The 24,840-nt window shown below is 40.2% G+C and overlaps 1 long non-coding RNA gene across 2 annotated transcripts; it reads right to left on the bottom strand.

Moving 5' to 3' along the window:
- Positions 1–1,803: 1,803 nt before the first annotated feature.
- On the bottom strand, positions 1,804–23,770 carry LOC127389707 (uncharacterized). 2 transcript variants are annotated; one of them, XR_007890699.1, is made up of 4 exons: positions 23,647–23,770; positions 14,010–14,112; positions 8,072–8,151; positions 1,804–2,745 (listed from the first exon to the last, which is right to left on the bottom strand). It is a non-coding gene; the product is annotated as an uncharacterized LOC127389707 (long non-coding RNA). The 2 variants fall into 2 exon arrangements; XR_007890700.1 differs by lacking the exons at positions 1,804–2,745; positions 8,072–8,151 and adding an exon at positions 8,872–9,142.
- Between the last annotated feature and the right edge of the window lie 1,070 nt (positions 23,771–24,840).

The following is a 24,840-nucleotide window of genomic DNA, read 5'->3' on the forward strand; positions in this document are numbered from 1 at the left end:
TGGACACAATGGGAAGGTGGGAAACTGCATAAATGCAGAGTATTAGATCATTAATGCCCACAGTTCATGCTTTCACATTCTGGTGATTAATGTATGCTTGTATCCTATTTCCAGAAAAGAAAATAATTATTTCTGAGGTAATAGTGAACAGCTTGTGCAGAATTTACACATATGAATTGTACTTAATTTATGCATTGAAGAATTTGCATAGATATTTCATTTCCTTCATAAAAGTCATTAGTGGGGAAGACTGTGAGAGATACTGCATACAATCCTCCTTTTGTTAATTTATGTAAAGCCACAGAACACAGGTCACACATACCAAAAAGAAGACTTTAGCTCAAGAAAATAAATATAATTGTAGCATGGATTTGCTTGCACAAATACATGCAAGATTTCAAATAAAGCAAGAAGGCAATATTGATTTTGATATAGCCACCCCTAAATACGCAGGCTTTAGAGAGTCAATAGTGTCTTGCTTCAGGTTCTAATCCAACCCAAAAGTCTCAGATGAAGCTACATCCACTTATTATTGATTTGTCTGACATGCTGGGTTGTGGGTTGTTTTTTTTTCCAGAAATGCTTTTCTGCTCTGAAATTTTCACTAGCTCTCCCAAAAGAATGTCTAATACAGTCACAAAGAGCAATTATGTTCCTTACAAGTGAGCTATTGACTATAGTAATAAAAAGGAAAGACAGAAGTCATGTCAGCTTAGCTTCTGACAGGACCTTAAAGTGCTCCTTCATTCAAAAACACTTATCTAATCAACAAGCAATGAGAAATGAGTTGCAAAATATCAGCAACCTTTAATTTTCTATCAGGTATGATAAAAACTTTATAAAGCTGTGCTATTTTTACAGAAAAAAAGACCTCATAACTATCAACAAGACAGTTCTTTGCTATTTTACTGTTATATCTATTCTTTTTGGTTCTGTGGTTGTTTTTTTCTCCCTCCTGCTACCTGACATCCAAACGCCTATAAGTTCAGACATCAGGACCACATAACAGCCAAAAAAATTCACATATGGAGAGCTGAAAGATACTCTTTTTGCCATTTGTAGACAGTAGTTTCACCTGATGTGAATCCTCAGCACCCTCTTCATCTTTTCATGGGGAGGGAGGCAAGATGAAGGAGAACAAAGAGACAGCACAGCTTCTTTAAGAAGTCTTAGAAATTTTGCTTTGATTAAAATTGTAAAGTGAAATTGAAATTCTTTAGGTTTGGTTAAAATAAAACCAAACTACCAAACTGCTAATGAATCATAGAGGAAATAAAAAAAAGAAATAAAGTCATGCATAGAAGAGATTAAACAAACCATAACATTTTCAATAAAAGTAGATTGCAGGAAATAGAGACATAAGTGATTAGTTGAGGTGCAAATTTATGTGTGGGTAGGAGGAAAGGGAAGGGTAACTTTTTCCAGGGAGTAAATCCATGTAGGTCGTTACAGCTCAATACAGCCGTGACCCAGACAAACACTGGAGCGTATGTTTGGTTTTAACCTGTGAGTTGCTCTTGCAAAACCTGAGCTCTGCCCACTTGCTCAGGCTCAGGTTTAAGTGATTTTTATCGTAGCCAGGATCCTCTCTTAAATTACACTGCCCTTCTCCAAAGCCCATAAGCCAGCTAACAGAACATACAACTGGCTTTGGATTGAGCAACTACTCAAAGAATCCTTTTTCTGGACACAGAAAAGTGCACACTCTGCTTTCCATTGTGGCATGTGCTCAGGAATGGAAACGTATTTTTGTGCCTGCAGAGGCTGAAGGAAGCAGAATGATGATGGCAGCCAGAGAGGATGTTATATCAGGACTGACTCTGCAAGCTTTTAATTTCTGGAAAACTGTGTTAATATTTTGTGAGAGGTGGCACAAGATAATCAGATTTAACTTGGCCAAAATTACTATGCATTTAATACCTATTTGTGTGCTTTGGGTGGTGGTGCCTATGCTCTCAGGCTGAGGGGCCACAGTGGAGCAGGCCTGGCTCAGGGCACAGCTGTGCCCCAAGTATGCCTGAGGATGAGGCAGGGCAGCTCCTCCTCTCATGCCAGGAGCACAAGGGAGGATTTTGAAAGCATATCTGTGAAGACATTTTAAGTTGCAATCATTAACTGCTGATAACAAGAAATGGATTCTTTGATTGTTGCCTCTACCCTAAGTTTTGGTGGGATTTCTGGCAAGGGCAGACGAGTGATGCTGGGAGAAGTCTGAGTAAGTGTGTGGTTCTAAACAACTAGTTTGGGCTGATTAGCTTGTGAAAAGACCACAAGCTTAAATTTTATATATTTTTTCCCCATATTCTAATTCCTAGGACTCCATTCTGCTTCCTCTAAGTTCCAAGTTTTCTAGGGCAGAAAGAAATATTACTTTGCCTTTTCAGAAATCAACTAGGTAGAATAGATACACAATACATGTCAGTGTCACCATAATTTTTTTTTTCTTTATTACCATAATATTTATTTTTCTTAACACTGTTTCCTGAGAAATGGGAATAGAAGAATCACAGGTTTCATTGAACAATTAAGTTAATTTCTAGTTCTCAAGGTTTCACAGAAGAGCATTAAAACATCTTGTCACCACAGATATCACTTGGACTTCTTGAATTGTCTTTGCTTCTGTGCTTGCTCTCATAGGATGCAACAATTCACTTATACAAGCAATTTCCAGAGCAGAGGCACCTGTTTATCTAATATACCACGCACTTCTTTTTCTCCTAGGAAGCCATGCACAAGAGCAAAAATCTGTAAGTTTATAAAACCAAAAAGTTCACAAGGTATTTTTTAATTTCTGCATGTTATTAATAAACTACTAGTTAAAAGTTTTCTTTTAAACAATTCCAAAGATGAAATTAAGAACGAGGTATCTTTTTCAGCATCTTTATGTTTCGTTTATTGGCAGACTCTCAGCAAGATGATGTAGCTGAATATTCAGGTTTGCCAATTAACCTACTTAGCAGGTCAGATAGGTAACTAGCATAGATTGTGTCAAATTTCATTATTGCAATAATAATTTCATCAGTCAATGCACTGACTGACGGCCAGAGAACCTGGGGAATTGATTAAACAGGAAAATAAAACTAGTACCTAGACAGACATTATATTTAAGTAGATGAAAGCAGTTTGTCACACAAAATTATAAAGCATGCTACTCACTAGTAGAAACCTGTTAAAAGTCTGGGGTCAGGGTTGGTGTTATTGAGGGTGTGGGTTTTCAATCATAATATCTAGCATGAGTATAAAAAAAAAAGTTGTGTTGCCTTGCTTTTATAAATGAAAAATAGTTTTACATATGAAGAAGTCATGAGTATGTGTGTTATTCTTTAGCATTTAGACAGAGGTGCAATGTAACTGTCTGTAAACAGACCAGAAATTCCCAGACATGTCTGCTTTGTAATCTATGTAGGACAATCCTGGCCTCTGCTTTTCCATATATCCCAGCTTTGTTCAGCTCTTCATGCCTGGCTTTAGAGCAAAGACAAAGGAATGCCAAGTAAGGTCACATAATGGATAAAATTAAATTGCTGAATCTTTCAAGATGGGCAAGAGAGAAGAAAAATTACAATAAATGCAATTGTCACAGTCAGTGGAAAAGCTGTGCTTTCTCTGCACAGTACTGCTCTATATTTACAAGGTGACTGAGTAAATAGGAGGTAGGAAGAGTAGAGTCTGTCTGGCAGAAGAAAAAAATTTTCTGGGCACTAAGAGAAAGAAATATTAGGAGGAACAATGGCATCTTTAAAAATGGGTTTGAGCATGAAATACATGCTTTAAAGAGGCACAAACTTTACTAGAAATTTGATCAGAGTTTTCTCCAGTCTATATTCTGAATATTAAAAAATACCACTAGTAACGAAGGCCAAGTTGGTCCTGAGTGTGTGAGGTGTGAGGAGTCCTGCAGCACAGACAAAAGTATTAGCAAGACTCAGGAAAAAAACCTGCTCTTGTCTTCATGTTCTATATCAATAGTTTACTCTCTACAAGAACAAGAGGGCTATAAAAGAAGCCATCACTCCTCTGAGTAGTGGATCATTCAGTTTAAATATATCTCATAGGTCTTATGGCCAAGACTTACAGCGTACTGAGCACTGCTCCAGGACTTGTAATTTATTCACTCAATAGGAAAACAAGTGAGGATTATACCAGCCCAAGATAGGCCTGTAAAGTGAAACAGCCAGCATGTAAAAATAACCAGCATGTCAGGAATTAATGCTGATCTCTTAACTAGCTTTGTTTTTTTTTTAATAGCGGTGAGTAAGAATACATGCTGAAGTTACTAGATGTGACCTAGACCACTCAGTCATGTTGTCAAATATATTATTTTGAACCATAAATTGTCTTGCTGCTGAAACAGCATATGTTAAGGTAGAAAGGCTGAGCATATCTATTCCAATTCTGGAATTACAGAAACAACAAGCAGCTCTGAAGTGTCTGTTCTAATTGCCTACAGAATATAAATCCTATAGTAGTCACTAACTTCTTAGATTTAAAAAACAAAACAAACTAAAGCAGGATAGCACTGTTCATGGATGCTACCTAGTATTTCAGGAGTGCAGATAACAGAAGTGCTTGCAGAGGAAAAATACTTTCTCCTAATTAGTAGAAAAGCTTAAAATTGATGAGTTAAACTTTCTCATTAGAACTCTCCCTGAAAAAAAAAAAAGGCAAAAAGCTTAAAGATAATGCGCTTTTTTTTTTTTTTTTAACATGAAGCAAGGGCTGAAACCTACTGGATAAAGCCAGTGTAAGAGCCTCTCAGGAGGTGGCAGCTCATGTAGATGAAGTTACTCTTTGCTGGAAGCTTGGAGGTTAGACTCCAGCTGCCAGCAGTTACTAATTTCTGTGGACAGTCAGCCTACAGCTCCCAGTCTGCTTTTCTTGTACCTGTGAACATTTCCAGTGTTTTCAGGAGCAAGCAACAAGATCGATCTCAGATGTATTCTCTGCTGCAACTGTGAGGGACTGTTGTGGAGAATGAACATACACTAACTGCATCTTCATGAGAAGATGAGACCTGCTCTGAGTGATCTTTGAGTGAGGGAAGAAAGCAGGCTCTGACCCTCCCCAGGGTTAGATCAACTCCTCCACAGGGAAGGTACTGCAATGCTTTCCAGGGTGTGCCCACCCTAACTCCAAAATGGAGCTAAACATGCTGCAGCCTGGCCCATTTGCCATGATCCTCCTCAGAGTGCAGGGAGGCGGGGGGGGGGGGGGCGGGAGCAGGGAGTTGCAACCTATTTGGACCTGTATCTGAGCATCCACCTAAATGCCAGGGCTGGGAGAGCAAAGGATGGACTGCATTATTTTTCCTCCATCACAACTGTCTCTTTTTCTGGACAGCAGAAATGGTTTTAAATCGCTGCAAGCTGCAAAGAGCTCAGACTGCTCTATCCCACTCCCTAGGCAAGCATTTTATCCCTAGGTTGTATTTTTTGCAAATAAATACTATATATTATACTCAACACAGAATATAATAATCCCACTTCAAGCCCTGGTGAGAAGAGCAGTGCTGGAAACTTGGTATAGGACACAAATTAGTCTCAAATAACTTTTCATGCAGAAGGTTTCACTGGCTGCCTACATCTGCACTGGGCAATTCTGGCTCAGGAAACGACAAGTCCTTTGGTTTAGGACTGCAGAATATGGATGATTTTTGTTTGCCTCTGTGGCTTTCCCACTGCTCACAGAAGAAGGGCTTTATCTTTCAATAAATGCACAGTTGAACAAAGAGATTGTCAGGGATTCATTGCAAAAGGACAGTTTGCTATTCAAAATAATGCTCAAGGTTTGCAAGTGTAAGAGTCTGCAATAAAATGTAAAACATTTTAAATGTAATGCAACAATTAACCATGGGCTTTCCATAATAATCATAATGTAGTGAATGTATAAATAGAATAAAAGCAACATTGAAGCAAAAAGGTGACCTCTGACACAAAAAATGGCTTGCATTTCATGTTACTTTACTTAACTGCCTGCTCTTTCCCCCACCAAACAGAAGCTTTATTGACAAAATCTGCTCTGGTAATTTAGTCTGTAGACTTAAAGAATGTGCAGCTCTGGGAAAAACTGAATTATGGGTTCTATTTGTGAGATGAGGAATGGCATGTAATAACTTAATGAACTGGAAGTTTATTAGTTGTAAAAGAGAGAACTAATGGAATCCGTTGTCTATCAATCTATTTTTTTTTTAACTTGAAAATGTTCAGGTGGTAAAGTGTCACATCCATTTTGCATTTATTATCTTATTAACGCAAATATGTGCTGGAATCTCAACAAGCTACAAAAAGCCATCTCAAGTTCTAATTTAATGCATATTTTATTAGTCAGTTTTGGAGGCTCTATTCCAAACCCAAGTCATTAGAATTTTTACTCAGATATTTGGCCAGCAAAAAATTCACCTGAACACAGGAGCTACCAACTTATATCATCTAAGGTTACAGCCCTCTGCTCCCTGGACAGCCTGTTTTCATCAACATTGTGGAGTGAAATAAATGAACACACTGTCACAATGACAGCCTCATTTCAATAGTTATTTATTGCTCTGTCAACACATAAATACAAAAGGATAGTAAAATACCTATTTTTAACAAGAAACATACAGAGAAACAAGTCTAATATAAAAGGTAAGAATCAAATGCTTGGCTGTTAAAGAAGTTTTCTCCACTGTGTAAAGCATAGGGATTTACCTCAGCTACGCTTTCTCAGGGGCCTATTTATTTTGTACCATTGGATGCAGTGCCATAAAATATTTTGGATCATGATATGCATGTGTGAATATGCAGAGTAATTATAACAATTAAGTAGTCTAAAATCTGTTAGGGTGCTTCTCCCAGTCTTAGCTCATACTATGTCTTAAGAACACAATGCTACAAATAGAATTTAGCCCTAAATAAATACAGAAAACACATCCACAAGTAACAAAAAAAAATGCCAAAGAGTAGGAAATTCAAAGTTCAAGTCAACGCATATATGGACATGTAAATAGAACAAAGCAGTCAGGTTCTACTCTGTCAGCCTCAGCATTTCATGTGCAGCATAGAACCTTGGGTAATTGTAATTGTAACCCTGAAACAGATTGATCTGTTTGCCTTGATTTTCTATCCCAGAGATAAAAATAAGCAGGGAAAGAAAACCTGCATTAATTTATGCCTCTAGAAGGCTCCTTTGGGTGAGCCTTTATTATTTTATTGTTTGGGTTTTTTTATGTGGCCAGTCTAGCAGCAAATGTCTTATGTATACTAGCTGCTTGGAAGATCAGTAATAGCCATTCCACTTAATCAGGTAATAACATACCATTGACATCAGACCAATTCAGTACTTTTTTTTTTCTTTATCAATTTACATTTCATCTCAGAAGTCCAATACAAGGGGATTTTGAACCATTTGTGCTGAACACAATCGAAGGGCCAGTAATCCAATTATTTGATTTTCTTAGTGAGGAGAAGAGAAGAGAGGGAAAGCCATCTTTCCCTAGCTCTGGTGAGTGAGCTGCAGGCCTGCATTAGGCTTTCAGCTTCCTGTGTAAAACATACCCCAAGGGCAGCAGAAAGCCACTTAAATACAGCTTGGAGGGCATAAGTGGAACATGGCCACAGCACGTTGGCTTTATGCCCAGGAATAAATTCTAACCATTAGCATCAAACGCTCATCCCGAAGATCTCATACTGAAATTAAATGCCATCTATCACATGAATAAACAATAATAAATTAAAGAGGCACAAGTAAATTATAAAAAAAAATTAATAAATTGCAGTATTTTATACTGCAGATAATCTGTTCTGGATTGCTTTTCTGGACTGCATACTTCAGATTATCTTTCAGACCTTTTTTTTTAAGTATTGTATTTTTGCACATGCAAAATGACCCTTGATGCACAAACTGCATTTATTCATGGCCTACTCCACATGTTAATAATATAGTTTTAAATACTGCTTGCTTTTCCCATGCAACTAATTTTGTTCACTCCTGCTAATCAGCAGAATCTGACTTATTTGGTACACAGGTTGAGTCTACGTGAATTATATCTAAAAAAAGAATTCAGACAACAACAATTAAGCATGCAAAAATGTACCTTTAGATACCTCAGGTGGAACTGCTTGTTCTGGTTCAGGCAGAGAAGGATAATTTCAGCAGGCTTCAGAATTTGGATAGCTGTGAAGTTAAAATGAATCAGTCTTTTTAAAGTGCTCACAGGAAAGGCAGACTCTATTCTGCTTTAAAAGGGTTTTTAAAGAGGTATTTTCAGTAAGCAGAATTTAATTGCCCAACTGGAATTTTGCCATGATGCCCTAGGTAACCCTTCACTTTTTGTGAAGAAGAAAAAAAAATATTTAGGGAAACTATTATCTTCTATCTGAACCATACCTATTGCATCCATAAATTCAGCCTTGTGCTAGCATGGGACAGTATTAAGAAGGAGAGCAACAAGAAACATCTCACCTACTGAATATTTGTCTCATTTCCTGAAACCAGTCGACTCTTCCCAGGAAATTCTTTCCCAAAACTTCCTTAGGGTATGAAATAATTAGCTATTAACCGGTGCGATCTTGACCCAAAGAATACAGCACAAAACATGCAAGACTTCTCTGGATTATGAGAAGAGATAAAAGAGAAATTAGTGCTGGTACATACCGAGGCAGCCTGTGGCTCTCTTGATTTTGCTAGTTGACTTGGAGGGTTCTACCTACATTTGTACTAGGGCAAAAGACCTGAGAAAAAAAGCAGGCAGAAAATGGGGGAAAGGGAAAACAGAATGGTGCAGCTTCCTCCCTTTTCAGAACTTTTTTTGCCTGCCTGTTTTTCCTGCATTTAGTGTTGAGCTGTGAAAAAGAAAGGCTGCCAGTTCCATAGCATCATATTGCCTGTGTAGTGGGCAGCCTGTCTCACCTCAGCTTGAAAGAGAAGTTATGAAAAAGGTGTCTGCATGCTAAGAAAAAAAAAAAAGCAAAATCAAGTGATAATTTCCTTTTTTTTCCCCTTGTAAATGTGATCACCTGTAACCTACCAAAACCTCTGCAGGCCCCTGTGGGCTGCGCAGAGCCCTGCGCACTGGCAGCCAGCATGGCAGGCAAAGCTGATGTCGTGCAGGCTCCAAACGCCGGGCAAGGAATGGCTGAGGATGTGTGGAGGCAGTTCCCAGGCCCTGGAAAGATGAAAACAAGTTGTTGGTATGCACCACACTGTGCTGGAGACTGAGCCCACTGCTAATGAGGGCTCAGGTCATGGTTCTGCTGAACACTGTGCTCTTAGTACACCTGTGAAACACACCACCAAAGAGCAACGTGGCTGCAGAGCCATGCGAGTGCTGCACGTTGTTGTACCTGATCTCTGAGCCACCAGTGAGACACCTGCCCCTCCATGTCAAGTGCTTTGCTAGGACTGGAAAGTGCTGTGCAAGTAAAGAAGTCTTTCTGGGGCTGGTAGGCTTCCGTCTTACAGCTCCCCAGAATGTTCTCCTGCAGAAAGCAAGTTTCTGGTTTCTGCAGCCGTACCCTGGTGATCACAGTTTGATGCCCTGAATGTGTAACACATGCAAACAAGATGCACTGGCTGCACATTTTGGGAAAGCATTTCTTTTCATACGGGCAAAAAAGAGGTTGTATGCGTAGGTGTGTGTGTACACACCTGCTTTAAATAAAGCTCCCAAACGTTTCCAAGTTAGATTGCACTCTATTTCAAAAGCCTTTAACTGCTGTACATCCCAAAATATAGGAATTTCTCTGAATACAAAGAAAGGGGTATTTGGAATTTTTTTTCTGACTACTGTAAAAGGAAAAAATATTGTCATAACGGTGGTTCAGAAGGTTACATGATTCGTCAGTTCTCTTACTGAGTGAAGGATGCCTTTGGGATAGAGATAAGTGGTACTCAGCTGTAAGACAATAAATTTTCACTAGTGACAAAAGCCAAGACTGAAGCTTAATGGGGAAAAGTAGTATCCCTAATAATACACTTCCCCATTCCTACCTCTGTTGCAGAAATTTCTCTGCTTTTGTTCCAGCCAGAGAACCTGGCAGGCAGAGCCAGTTTTGCCTCAGTATAGGAACAGCCTTTGCAGGCTTTTAAGGTGACATGCTAATTCCCTCAGGATCTCTGAAAGGATCACGCAGCAATCAGAAAGTCTTGTGGTATGTTTTAGGGACGTGAGAGAATTCTAGAGAATTTCTGGGAGGAATATTTAATATAATGGGAACAGCTAGCAAGGATGCAATTTAGCTGCAGGAGTCTTCTCTCTTCTGCTCTTTATTGCCTATCACTTCAAACAGAAAGGAGGACCCTTATTTTTCTTTAAACTGTATGGCAAACTGTTCAGATTCAGCGAGCGCCTCAGGATCTTGCCTGGCTACACTTTTACACACACCTACACAATAGCAATGCTTTGCTTATTCCATCTTTCAGTAACTTAATTACTTGAATTCTCTCATGCTGCAAATTTATCTTCATTGAGCTAACTTTTGATCTCAGGCATTAACTCTGATCAGTGCTAAAGCAGAGACAGTCTATCCAATTAGCAGGTGGCAGCCTCAGGAGCTCAGGACACAGCACCTCTGTTACTCTGCCTTCCAGGAGCTTCGACCTCAGCAAACACTATTGATGAACCTAGCCATGGTATTTTGGCTGCCTACCTCAGCTCGTCTGCTTGGATGGCATTTTGCCTGTTAGCAAGGTAATATTCTACTTCCAGGAGATGCCAGAAAAGAATTAGTTTAGATCCATAACTTGCTAAGCTCTGTTAAAAAAGCCTTCTTCTGACACTGAGCAGTTACATAAACCGTCTTGACTTTCTCTGTATAAAAGTGACTGATTATCAGAAACTCCCTTGTATGGAATCCAAACAACTTGTTTCCCACATCAGCAAAAACAAGTATATATTTCAAAGGAGATTGTTTCTGTGCTCTTTGGAAGTTGTTCTGATATTGATGACATCAAGGAATCTCTGTTTCACTTGATAGTTAACTTGGGACAATGACCATCTTATTCTGTGTTTTCCCATGTCTAAAGCAAGAGGCATCTGAGCCATAGTCAAGATTCCTGGGCATTACGCTGGTATCAACTGCAGCTGCATTAAATGTCGAATAAGCCCAGCACTTTGTTTTGTTGGCAGTTTCAAAGCCACAGGGGGAATCCATGACTCAGCTCCCTCAAAAGCCACCAGCTAATTGTGAATACACCTACCTCATGCTTTGTACCTCTGGTAATCTGTGTCCACTGATGCCTGTTTGCATTGACATGGCAGAACCCCACAGCTACATGCAAACAAGAATGACAAGATTTGAAAGTGCTGTGTAAGATGGCCGAGACTTTCCACATATTCCTGGATGCCTAAGGATCCAGGCTGTGCTGAAGAACTCTTAGGTGACATCAGGCGTGAAATGCCTAAGTGTGAAGGAAACACTGCAGCAGAACCACACATTGACCCTATCTGCAAGCTCTTTGTAGCTACTTCGTGTTTGATGCTAAGGATCCAAAGCAAAGCTGATGACAACACAGAATGGGGGACAGAAGTCTTACATGCTCAGAAGAGCGTTGCAGTCTGCCTTTTTGGCACACCAAACCTGTGCTTACAAAACATAGGCTAGAATGGAAAAGTGAAATCTCCAGCTTTAGTAGTGGTCAAGATAATTTCTGAAGCCAAGCCTGATTAATTGTACGACTGCATTCATTCAGCATCTCAAGTAGGTCTTTAGCTTTGAAACCTGTGACCTGTGTTCTTAAAATGGCTTCTGCTCACTTGCTTTGGCCCAGTTGGGAATGACCACGTTGTGGCTCTGAAAGCACAGGGGGCTTAGTCATGGCACAAGGCTGGATCACACTGCCACTATGGCCAGAGGAGTAAACCAAAAGTAGCATTTGTATCTCCTGGTTTTCAACAGACCAATAAATATGAAAGAAAGAACAATCCTGTGACTGCCCTTCTGCCATCTGCTGAGATCCTCAGTCTATTCCAAGAAAGTAAGCCAAGTGCAGGACGTGCTAGTTCATAAACACCATGGAGGTATCAGCTCACCTCAGCATCACACCAGGAAATTAGTTTCTGCACTTTTTTTACACTGACATGCCTTCCAGTTCCAGCATTTGATTATTTCTGATAACCTCAGGATCTCCAAACTGGGCACTTAAAATAGAGTTCACCTCAATTTTTTTTCGCACTCCCACAGCAGTCCCTCCTCTGTTCCTCTTCTAGTTTGGCTACTTTTTTTTTTCTTTTTTTTGTAACATGATTGATTAGAAGTCTAACTTGTCAGTCTCTGTTCAGTCCTGATCTTGCCATGCGTTTCACATTCAGTACAACAGATGTAAAACCTAGAGCTGAGATGAGAAGAAAATTATCATAGGAGCAGAAAAAAGATGGATCAAGAAGAAAATCCTGCAATCCATTAAGAACATTGCTCTTTCATGACTGAAGTGTCTTGTACAGCAACACTGAAGGAGCCACAGAGCACTGCTTTAATCTAACATAGAGCAAGGAACTTCATTAGAAAGAGAAGAGCCATATGACTGCTGAAATTACAGTTCCTTTCTCGAACTTGCTCGAGCCACCTCATGCCTGAGCCTTAAATGCTAAGGGTTTAGAGAACTGAATTCACTAAAGAGATGTGGGGGAAAGGGCTGGAAATGAAAGTAACATAAGGAAACTTGGAATGGGGATGACTACAAATGTAACATTCCTCATCTGCAAAATCAATTCAACTACAACTGAGTAAAAGAACAAGAGGGTGTCTCCCATCTCCATTACATTCCAGTATCCGTGCATACTGACATAAGAAGGCTAAGCATGAAAAATAGCTCTGTTTTAAGCCACTTAAAGATGAAAGAAGTTTGGGGATATATGAAAAGAAGTTCTAAGACTGACTGCAGCCAACAGTTTTCCTCAGACCTTGCATGGTCGCCTACAAAGGGACTGGCTCTGCTGGCAGTGATAGACATGCTTTGAGAGCCTTCTCTGGGGGCATAGAAGTGATTTTTTGACTGGCACATAGGCAGGCAACTTAACTGTTGTTCTTATATCAATGCAAGTATACTTTCATGCAGCCAAAGGCAACCTTCCATACAGAGTGGAAAATAAGATTATTTACCTTTCTGAATCTCCAGTAGGATCCACAGCAGGTACGTAATGGAAGCCTGGGAAAAAAAACTTAGTGGCTGAAACTACCACCCCCACCAAAGAATTTCTTAATGGTCATAGTCTAAACTATTCCTTCCTTTGTTTTCTGATCACAATGTAGCAAATGAAAACCAAATCCTCATTTAGTGCCTAAGCAGTGAATAATGTTAGCACTCTGTTAAACACAAATAAAGATTAACTGCATGGCTCATGTTAATATATAGGAAGATCTGATGCGTAAATTTTAACACAATGTACCAGCACTGTTTCCATTTTTCTTTAAAATAAGAACTAGAAGAATCTATCATGAATTTTTTTAATAAACACAAAAGTACATGGCATTTTTCCTATAAAGGAAAAAGTGTGTATGAACACACCAACAGAGATAAAGGTAATTAAAAAGGCTCTTAAAAATAGGAAAAAAGGCAGGGAGAAAACTTCAGTTAATTCTCCTTTTCAGGATCTAATCACCCTTAAAAACTGAGTCTCCAGCCTTTCCCATGCATTTCAATGCAATGGAGAATGTCTCTTGCTACAAACTACAGGTCTGATTTAATTGAGTTTTGATTGAGGATAAAGACAGAAGAGTCAGTCTGTGGTACCCTCTCTTCACACTGAAAAGTGTCCAATTTCACAGGCAAATGCATTCAGCTCAGTCATCCCAATTAAAGTGTCGGCTGTTACTCACATAAGCAAAGACAGCACAAAGAATGCAAAAGAACCAGCCATTACGGGATGTTTACAAAGGCAGCACGGAAATGGATGTTGGCTGGGGACAGCAAAAGACAACACATCATTTAAAAAACAGATGTGCATACATATATGTATGTTTTTACACATACAGAGCTTCCACATAGATGTATCACATAGTAAAATTATATTAAAAGGAGAAAAAAACCCAAACCTTTGGTCTCTTTTTGTCCTTCTCTTGAATCTGTGGTTCAATGAAAGCAAACAGAACTGCAGCTGAGCCTGCAGTATCGGCCTGTTGAAACAGCATCTTCTTACTGCAAGTAAAATGTGTTAAAAATAAATACATTGTCAAAGACAATTTTTTTTCACTGGTGTCTATAACAATTCATCTTGTATGCACAGCACACAGAAACCCTGATCTTAGGCTGATGTCAGCCTGCCATAACCCCTCATGCCTCCAGAGGAATTTCTGTGCTGAAATCAGGATCCAGCCTGATGCTGACCAGGTCATCCCTGCACTGGTGCCAGGCACAGATCTCCTGCTGACATCTCTGGAGGTTCTGCATCAGTGCTAGTGGCACAGTCCATTAAATTCAGGTCAGGTCACCTGAAACTCTCCAGTTTCCTTGTTTCCCAAATGCCTACTGGTTACTATATTTTTATCAGAAAGAATGAGAGAGTGAGAGTTCCCTGCCAAAGGTTATCTCCAAGTTCACACTGTGTGTCCTTATGCTGCCACATCCAATAAATTGCTAATGTCATCTGATCCAAGCAGGATTCCCTAGGCCCAGTTTTGTGGGGCCAGCATGAATTTGTGCAGGCTGCTGCAATATAGAGGACAAGTTGGGCTGGCACCAGAGCTCTTTGAGGCTATGGCCAGCCTTCAAATGTTTGCAGAATCATTTTCTCCAAGTTCAGCTTTCAACTGCTACTGTTGTTTTCAAGAACAAAATGGACACAGGCAATTAGAGTCCGCTCAGCAAGAATAAAGCTCGTCAGAGCAGCGGGCACCTACCCAAAGTCGTCTGTGCTGGCTTGAAATGTCCCAGGAAAGAGAGAGGGATGCTCTGCTTCTCCCAGCCTCCCTTGAAGAGCAGAAATACTGGTGCTGGGGTCCACTGAAGGAACCATCCCAGGGGTTCTGGACTAGGTGGATGTTCAGGCTCACACAGAAGGAGCTTCAAACACCTCTGCCTACCCATGTGGATCGAAGTTACTGGGTGGGCTGCAGTGTAATGCCATAGCCTCCCAGTACTGGAGGAGGAGGAAATTTGTCTCCTTTTAATTGAGAGGAAAATGATTCCCAAAAAGCTAACACAAGACACTGATAAAAGCCTTCTTAAACCCTCAAAGATCCACCTCAATTTCCTATGCAACAGCTGGCATTGCTTTCAAATACAGGAGAATAAACTATTTTATAGCCCATGCTCTTGTACTCCGTGCAGTGATGGACTTTGCACCCTTTTAACCCTTTGCAAAGCCAGGTGACCCGGAGTAGCAGCAGCAGGATACCACCTTGAAGTGTAACTATTTTATAGCTTCTATTTATTTTTCAATATATCAAAATTTATTACAATCAGTAAAGCAGATTGATTAAACCCTGAGCGTAAACACACTGCGATAAAGTTGTTTTGCTGTCATCCAAAGAAAGCATCTATTTGCAAAGTACATGGCAATATCAAAGAGCTCTCTATTGATTAAACTTTGAAACCAAAATTGCACCACTTATCATATGCTGTTTGCAAAAATGCCAATCATTATAATACTCACATAAGCATACTCTGTCTTCCTCCTAAAACTGTTAAATTTATTACTGAGACTCTACCCTGAGCTGCCTACATGTGGATAACACATAACATTTAAAGCCAGAAGGTGCATCGCGCCATCTCAGAAAATAAGGGTCTTGTCAGCATTCCCAGTATAAGCCTCATTTCACCGGAAGGAGAGAGGAAGTGGCAACACTGTTCAACTTTTTAAAATGACACCAGCAAGAAGCTTGACACACAAGCTGTCAATCAGATTGCACCTCTCTTTCACCTCCACTTTCAGTTAAAAAAATAGTGGAATTGTCAGGACATCATTGTAACCTACCAGGCAAGTACTGTCATGCTGCTGGTGCACACAGCATCCCACACAATTATCATTCTAGATCTAAGCCTTCCTATTACAAAAACTTTTAAGGTACGGAACAAAAATGTTATGACCACTTTCTCACAGGTATACTTGAACTCTACAGAAGAAAGAGATAAACAAAACAATAGCTAACAATACAACACTGAGGACTTGGTCCATGACTCATGTTATCAGATGTTCCTGCAGTATCGAAATACTAATAATACCGAGTATAAAAGTTAATGACAAAAAGGGTAAAAAAACAACTGCAAATGTTCTGTGGAGTAGAGGGGGAGAAATCTGTAGGTGCAATTCATCTGCCTTTGAGCTCAATTCTGCTACAGACACAGGGCAAGCTTTGATTTGCAAAATGAGACTTGTTAGCTGTTGAAGCAGTCTGTAAAAGATATTTGTATTAGGAAAAAAAAAGAAATATTATCAAAAGTAAACAAGCAGTTGTCATAAGGAAAGAGAGGCTTCAGAAAGACACAACAGCTCAAAAAAAGAAAGCATTGCAATGTTTATACTTGAGATGATCAGGACCACCCACCAGTTCATAGCCAAATACCTATGAAGAAATTATCTCATCCCTATATAATTTCAAGTGCACCAGCTAGAAATAATAAACGCAAACATTTCTATCTGCAAAAGCAACAACAAGATTTCTAGTCAAAAAGCTCAAATGCTAACCAGTATAGTTAGTTGTTGCAAAGCAAAAATATCCTGAAGCAAATACACGCACAAATAACTGGTTTTGCCAACAGTTTCCAAGGTTCCAAGCCAGAGCTGATTACCAAAATTGACTGAGCTGTCCTTCTCTCCTACCAGCTTCCCTTGCTGCTCAGTCATGAAATGGACATGAAAATCTTCGGCTGGGCAAAGGATTTTATTGCATTAAAGGAAAAAGACTAAGAGATGGTAAACAAAGATGCCTTATAAAGAATGGGCACTTATTAATAAATTATGCACTTTGCAATGGAAAGAAATGGCCAAATGCTCACTTCCTCTTGCCAAAGCTGTTCCACTCCACATGGAAACTAATGGTCTAGAAAGACACCACAGAAGGACCATCATCTCCCACATGAGGTGATTAGGACACATCCACTGACATGCAACAGATTCAGGTGTTCACTGGCATCCCCTGGCATTTAGGCTAGCAGGGAGATGACTAAATATTTTCAACATCCTGGACGAAAATGACTACCAATTTAAACCAGAAGAATTATCATAACTTCTTCCCTTCCTATTGTCCTTTCAGTTACTGTGCCATGTTTGGTGCATCGCTGTTTTGCTTTAAAATGAGTCTATCAAGAGATGGCTCTGAGCATGCCCAGGAAAATTACTTCAAGCCCAAACTGTAATTCTAAAAACTGAGATATCAAGCAATCCTAAGCAGCATCACAATTTGATCGCTGTCAACAGGGGATAAGACTCTGACTATGCCTATTTTCATCCTGAGTGCCTAAATCTCACCATAAAATGTCCTATTAGATACTGGAAATTTGTGTGTGTTTGTGTGTAACTCCCCAGAGTAGAAGTCAGCTGCAATCCTGTCCCCATGAAGTCAAAGAGAGATTTGTCAGTGGCTGAAGTCTAGGTTAGGATTTTATGTAGGTTTGTATGTGCTTTGTGCAATAACAACTCAGTGAGCTACTTCAGATGCCAAATAAATTTTAAGGTTTCCCTGGAGTTTGGAATTCTTTATTCTAAGTGATTCTCCCCAAGATATTAATGCAATCACCATTCTCATAAGTTCTTATTGTCTCATCAATTTCTTTTCATGCCACTTTGAGTTATACATCACGCTTCAAAGCCATTATTTGTAACCAACCATCCTCCAGAAAGAGAATTATTATAGGGTATTTTTCAGGTAAATTATTACTGCTCAGAGATAGCAAAGTTTCTGGCTACAGTGATGTGGCAAAGACTACAGGAAAGCAGGGAATATTTTTCTTTCGTCAAAAAAAATAGGTACTTAATTCTCACAGACCAAACTTTTCTATCCTTGGAAAACCAGAACAAAAACTATTTCTTCCTGAAAGCCACTTTTACTGGGAGGGGGTTGTTCTGACTAATTATATTCCCTTTCCAGAGATAGACTGCTTGCATTTTCAGTGTGATTTCTGCACTGTGTTGCGTGACTAGCCATGAACTAGCTTCACCTCTGACATCAGAAACGACCATCTCAGTCCTGCAACCTCTTATGCACCTACATAACTTTACACATTGAGTCCATGTGGAAACAACACCTTGAAACAGCCCTGCAAATGATGGTGTTTAACTGAAGTGAAAATATTTCCAAACCATGGGGCTATTCCAAGCCATTACTGCTTGATATTGCAGGAGCCTGAAAACAACAAGGCAAATGCTTAAAAAAACATTCCTCTCCCCGCTCCTGACAGGTAGCTGGGTGAGCAGCAAACCCATAAATTTTCACTTTTGAGCCAAACTCTGATGTGGATTTTTCTGATAGATAACAGTGGATGAGTGTGGTGGGTTGACCTTGGCTGGATGTCCACCAAGCTGTTCTATCAGTCCCCTCCTCAGCAGGATGGGCGTGTGGAGAAAATAAGATGGAAAAAAACCCCTGGGTCAAGATAAAGGCATTTTCATAAGGCAAAAGCAAAGGCTTTTAGAAGTAAAGCTAAACCAAAAGATTTATTCTCTACTTCCCATAAGCAGGTGATGTCCAGCCACTTCCCAGGAAGCTGGGCTTCAGTAGGCCTAGTTGTTCCAGAAGACAAACGTCATAACAATGAATGCCCCCTTCCTCCTCTTTTCTCTCACGTTTTATTGCTGAGCAGAAGTCATATGGCATGGAACCTCCCTTTGGTCAGTTTGGGTCAGCTGCCCTGGCTGTGCCCCCTCCCAAGCTCTTGCCCACCCACAGCCTGCTGGTAAGGGCAGGGGAACGTTGGAGAGACAGCCTTGATGCTGCCTGTGATGTGGGAGCCCTGCTCAGCAGTGGCCACAACACTGGGGTGTCATCAGCACCTTTCCAGCTACCAAAGCACAGCACTGTGAGGGCTGCTAAGGGGAAAATTAAATCCATCTCAGCCAGATCCAACCTTTCTTCTGGTTGGAGCAATTTCCAGTCACTTCCTTTTGCTGAAGTAGTGGGAAACCAAAATCTCTAATGGCCACTGCCTTTCATCAAATCTCATTCAAAGTATTTGTGAAGAGAGGGGACCTTGACTGACAGCCAGACATACACACATACTGTGCACATACAGAACGCACAACTACATTTCTTTTAGAAACCAGGTGAAAAACACAAAAGCCAATGACTGCCCGAATTCTTCTTAAATTGGCAGCTATTCACAAACATGTCATGAAATTAACTTAATGGAAGGAACTTTTAAGGACAAATGGAGGCTGAAAATATAGTGAGGGGTTTTTTTTCTACTCATCTCATTTTGTTTTGGAGCAAAACCAGAAATATGGGACCTCTGTGCATTCTGACAACTCAATGACACGGCTCTCATTCTGAATGTGGAATATGAAATGCTCACCGTGAACTGCTCAAAAATAATCCTCAAGCCATGATTATTTATAGAAATTATTTGGTGAGTAATTTCAATTAAACAAATTCAAGGAATCAAGAAAAAGAGGCTAAACTAATAGAATGCATTATTGATGAAGAATAATTCACTTGGAGGAACTTTCTCCCCCACACCACTGCAGAAAGCCAGCTCAAGGTGTAGGGCACTGGAGTCCCAGTTAAGCCCTGTTTTGAGGTTTTAATTGCAGGCTTTCATGATGAATCACTCAGTCCTGGCCCTCTGCCCAGGACTGAATTTCAACCATTGCTGCTGCTCCTCACATATCGCATTAGCACAGTGGGATCTGGATTCTTTCAACTTTACTGCCATAAAAATAATGATATGGAGAGATTTCATTATGTCTCTTTTACTACTAATAAGTAAAGGGAAGAAACCTCTCACATCAACCCACCAGACTTTAAACAGTGAACATCCATGACACCCACAGATCAACTGCATTACGAAAATACGAGCCCCGTTACTAAGGCAAGTCCATTCAGTAAAGCAAGAAAACCCGACAATTTCAAAAGACTCTCTGAATGATAAAAAGCACCCGCATGCACTTGTGCTTGCATCGTGGGACATTTCCAGTCACAAGCATTCACAGGATGTAACCTGTAGATTATGGCTCAGGAAATATGAAAAGCAGCACTTATAAATGGTAGTGGTAAATATTACTATTGACATTCACCCATTTGAAATGGAAGCAATGATAAATTCATTTTTTTAAGGATGGAAGAAAAACGTTTTGTTTTTTTTTTTGTTCTTGATGCTCAGCAACGTCATCTCAGAATATCTATCAACAGGAAGATTCATCTTGCTGTTCCTATCAGAGGAAAAGACCCACTGACATGATGAAACAAAGCACTTCCAAAAACACTTAACCCACTCAATAAGACCTAAGTGCATGCTTTTAAATTGAACATTTGTTCAAAGATCTGATCCAAATCCCACTAAAATGAGTAGGAGTCCTTCCACTGACACCAAAGGGCTCTGGATCAGACATTACTACTTTGCTGAATAGAATGAACAAATCCATAAATATCAACTGTCTTACACCACTTTGTTGAGTCCTACGCTAAAAGGTGTGTGTGTGTACAAAGGGAGGGGAGATTTGTTTTTCTGTGCAAGAAAGAAAAAATTTGGACTAAAGCTAAAATAAAATGCAATCTTAATTCCATAGTGGTAAGTCTGCTAGTATCCCCAGTGCACAGGCTACCTGGGGTGATTTCTGACAGACAGGTTCTCTATCACATTTCCTACTGAAATGAATATTTGTGGTATTATAACTCACAAAATTAGCTTCATATTTTTAAGAAAGTTAGGATTTCACATTAATGACACAAAACATCAGAAATTTAGTTTTACTGCTGTGTTCTGCACCACCAGAGTAAAAATCATGCTGTGTTTTTACAAAGCAGATTACCTAAGATATAGTTAAACAAATCATGGCAAAGTCTCTTTGCAAAAAATTATCTTGTAATTAGATAAATGGTCTCAAAAATGTGTATCCTTGGCCAGGGTCTGAGTCCTTGCAGGAAGCAGCAACTGAGAGAAGAATTAGAGAACATGTCGCTTTTAAGTTGTAGCTCATTAAATTCTTGTATTTATACTGTAGGCAGTCATGAAGTGTCAGTAAACAATATTCTGAAGCAGCCCATGGCTCTCCATATGCTTGACTGTTTGGGGGAAATGGAGCTAAAAATACATCAGGAAACCAATGAAATTCATTAAATGTAACAGTAAAGGGTATTACGGATGGCCAGCAAAAAGCAACTCAGTAGCCACCACAGACTCAAGCCACAGTCACTCGGTGCACCCACAGACTGGTGCATCTACCATCTGTCCTTCCAAAGAGATTCCATCTTAAACACCTCTCTCCTCTGCCTCTCTTGGGCAAGAACTGCACCAGCTCTCAGTTTCTGGGCAGCAGAGATGAGTGGGGATGGACATCAGGGCTATGGAGGGCAGAGCCTGCCAGCTCCTTCCTCCCTGTCTTTCAGGCTCACCTTCCTTCAACTCATCCTTTTCCCATCCCTTGCCAAAGCAAGCAAGTAAAAGCCAGAGCCTCCCTTTCACCCTCTCCTTTACAGCATACTTTCCAGTGCTGCTGGAGGAGATAAAACCTTGGATTACAAGCAGTAATTATTTTGCATAGTGCTCACTGCTAAATCTGGAAACTGTTTATTTCCTTAATAATTACTTTTAAGTGAGGTACAAATATATCCCACTTCTAATACAGGAAAGATACCAAAAATGTATGTACTCATGGAGAGAAAAATGTATTCAGCTACAAACAGGCACACGTACACACACAGGCATACAGAGAAATATCCCCCTTGGAAAGCAAGAATATAGGGTACTTGATGAATAGTAATGGTCATTACCTCAGAACTCTAAAAGCTGACATGGAGTTGGCATTTCATAATATGCAGTTCAGGATCACAGGATGGGGAACACATGAGATCACTAAATACCTAAATTTACAAATTTCCATTGTTCCACCACATCAGGCATCATGTGTTGTTCACAAAAATTAGTATTTGCATCTGTTTTATTCTACATAAATAAATTCCTTCTTACCCACCACCAGCATCTAGGCAACCTTGATAGTTTCTAATGATCAGTAAAACTTAATTCCTTAAATCCAGTTCACATAGATTTTTGCTTAGTTACTTGCTGCATTATTTTTGTTATTTCATGAGACTTAGTGGTTATGTTTGTGCCTTCTTCATGGATATACAGAGAAACAGAAATGGATAAACTGATAGGGAAAGATTCTTCAGTAGTGTTTAGCGTTCATCTGCAGATACAATGACGAGTAAGAAAACGATCTCCACAATTCCAGACTTATTCTGCTCCCTGTTATTTACTCTCACAGAAGGACAACAGCATTATGTGCACTAAGCAGGAAGGGTAACGGTCTGTGCCAGATTTTATGTGCTTATGCTTCATGCCCTGCTCTGGCTTTTTTTTTCACCTGCCAGCAGATGAAGTGGCAGCTTTAGGACCATGCAGAAGCCAAGAGCTGCTCTGGTGTATGCACCAGCATTGGACTAACAGACTATTTGAAGTTGGTTAAGGCTGGTATCAGGCAGGTATTTAGTTCATACTTGCTCTGCAGCAGCCTGGGAGCGCCCCCATGGGAAAAAGGGTATGGGATAATTGAGGGCTCTTAAGGCAGCTGACAAGGATATTACAAGGATAGAAATTACAAACCAAAGGTAGCCAGACGCAGCATTGTAGAGAAAGCACATTTTTTTATCTGTGAGAGATGAAAGCTATTGGAACAATTTACCAAGCATTATGGCAGATTTTCACCATAGCAAATGCTAAAATACACCTGGATATGCTATTGGTTTTTCAGAGTTTGTTTTTCCTTTCCTAGGAAGTATAATATAGTTTAAACAGGAATTAATTCCAATTTAGCAGGTGGCCTAGGTTATACAAGATGGAAAAGCCACAGTGGTTCCATTAAGCCTTATAAACCAGGAATCTGTAAGTTTGTGGATCTTTACTCAGTCTTCATGACTTTGCTTCAAAAAGGACGATGAGGGAAGACAGCAAAGTATTTGGTAAAAAAAAGAAACCTCATGCTGTATCAACCTGCCTCCTGACCTTCCATTCCTGGAGGCTCCCACATAGTCACAGCCTGAGAATGTTCCCGCATTCAATGTGAAAAAAAGGGCAGTAAAACAGGTGGGGGAAAAAAAGCTGTTATTTTATACTCTGTGTTTTTAATTGAAGGGATTATGAAACACTTTGGGCATGCTGAGAAATCATTACTTTGTTCCTAAATAAAAAGCTGTAGCTATATGTTTTTAATCCTTGTTCCTCCTCCTACATCAGTAGTTATTATATGCATGCATTTGCAGTGTAATAGAATCAGTATCATCTCTGTGTCTTATTACTGTTGCAATCCCCTAACAAGCTGTTCCTTCCATCCCACATGAATCTGGTAATTACTGCTGAGGCATGCCATGCCTACACTTCCCCTTCCAAGGCAGCATCAGCAGTTCCCACAAACACATTTCCTACATGCTAGTAAACACAGGCAAGCGGGACTGTGTATGTTGCCCCATGAGCCAATTCCTGGACATGATCCTTGCTCACCAGAAAGCTGCACGTCACTGAAACTAAAGGACACGAAGCAAATGTATGCTGTGAGATGAGAGAAAAATACTTGGGACTTACTTCTGCCTTCAGCTTCTGCTGCAAGTGCTGACAGTGCTGCTCAGGTGAGATGTGCTGCAGGTAGGTTACAGGTGTGTGTGCCCCTGTGCGTGTGTCAGCATGGGCAGGTGTAGGTATTAATATGCTCCCTGCAGAAAACAAACAAACAAACAAAAATTAACCTGAGTCTCCTTTTACCTTCTCTTTTTTTTAGTCCCTAGACTGTGTTAGGAAGATCAGAAAATAAGATTTGCTGTGTTCTGTAACTAGCCCCGTTTTGCTCCGCAAACACCACATTCTAACGTTTAAAGGAGAAAACAAGCAAAAAAAATGTCAGAAAAATAGTCTGGCTGCTGGTGGATTAGTGTTGTAAAACTCTAGATCTGCTACATGCATCTTTCTGGATCGTAGCAATTTTTGCTCCCAAATTCATCTGGATAAAGAAAGTTAAGAAATGGAGCAGCTCTGAGGGCATTTCAGAATTACAACTTTGTTGAAATTCAAGCTCCACCACTCCAAAACCACGCTCCACTGTGGGATACTTCTGCTTCTTCCACAACCGAAGGAAGTTGCAGCTGCTCCATCCTGAGTGCAAACTCCAGCACAATTTCTGCTCAGCAGCACTGCAAAGGCAGCTGTGCTGGTTGATGCAGGGTGCTTGCTACCTTTTCTCCAATCTGAAGCTCCTCCTAAGAATAGACAATAAATTTCTGCTGCTTCTACATGTTGGGCTCTGAAACCTCATGGCTAAAGAGTAACACAAGATGACAGTACCACTTTTGCCAAGTCCAGCACTATTTTGGCAGCAAATCTCTATGTTCTTAAGTGAAGTGTGTCTAGATCCCTTTAAAAATCTGGTAATAATGCACACTGCTACATTAGCACTTTAAACATTCACTGTGGAGTGGGAACCCAAAGTTTTACCTTCCAGACAGAGATCAAGAGCAGCCATCCTTTCCTGTCAAACAGGTCTGTGCCCAGTGCATGGTGCTTAACTAAAGTCACAATATCCCGCATCCAACATCCTGTTTTTTTTAAAGGCAGACAAATGCTGTAACCGTAACATCGCATTTTGGCAGTGGGACTAGTCTAGCCAGTGTGAACGATCCCGTTAGATGTGGTCTTTGCTGCCCAGAGCTCGGGAGAGCCTTCCAGAGCGTGTAGGGATTCGGGCACACGACTGCTGTGACCTGCCAGCCCCGTTTGGCGGAAGGT

Source organism: Apus apus, chromosome 12 (genome assembly GCF_020740795.1).
Source record: "Apus apus isolate bApuApu2 chromosome 12, bApuApu2.pri.cur, whole genome shotgun sequence".
NCBI classification, from domain to species: domain Eukaryota; kingdom Metazoa; phylum Chordata; class Aves; order Apodiformes; family Apodidae; genus Apus; species Apus apus.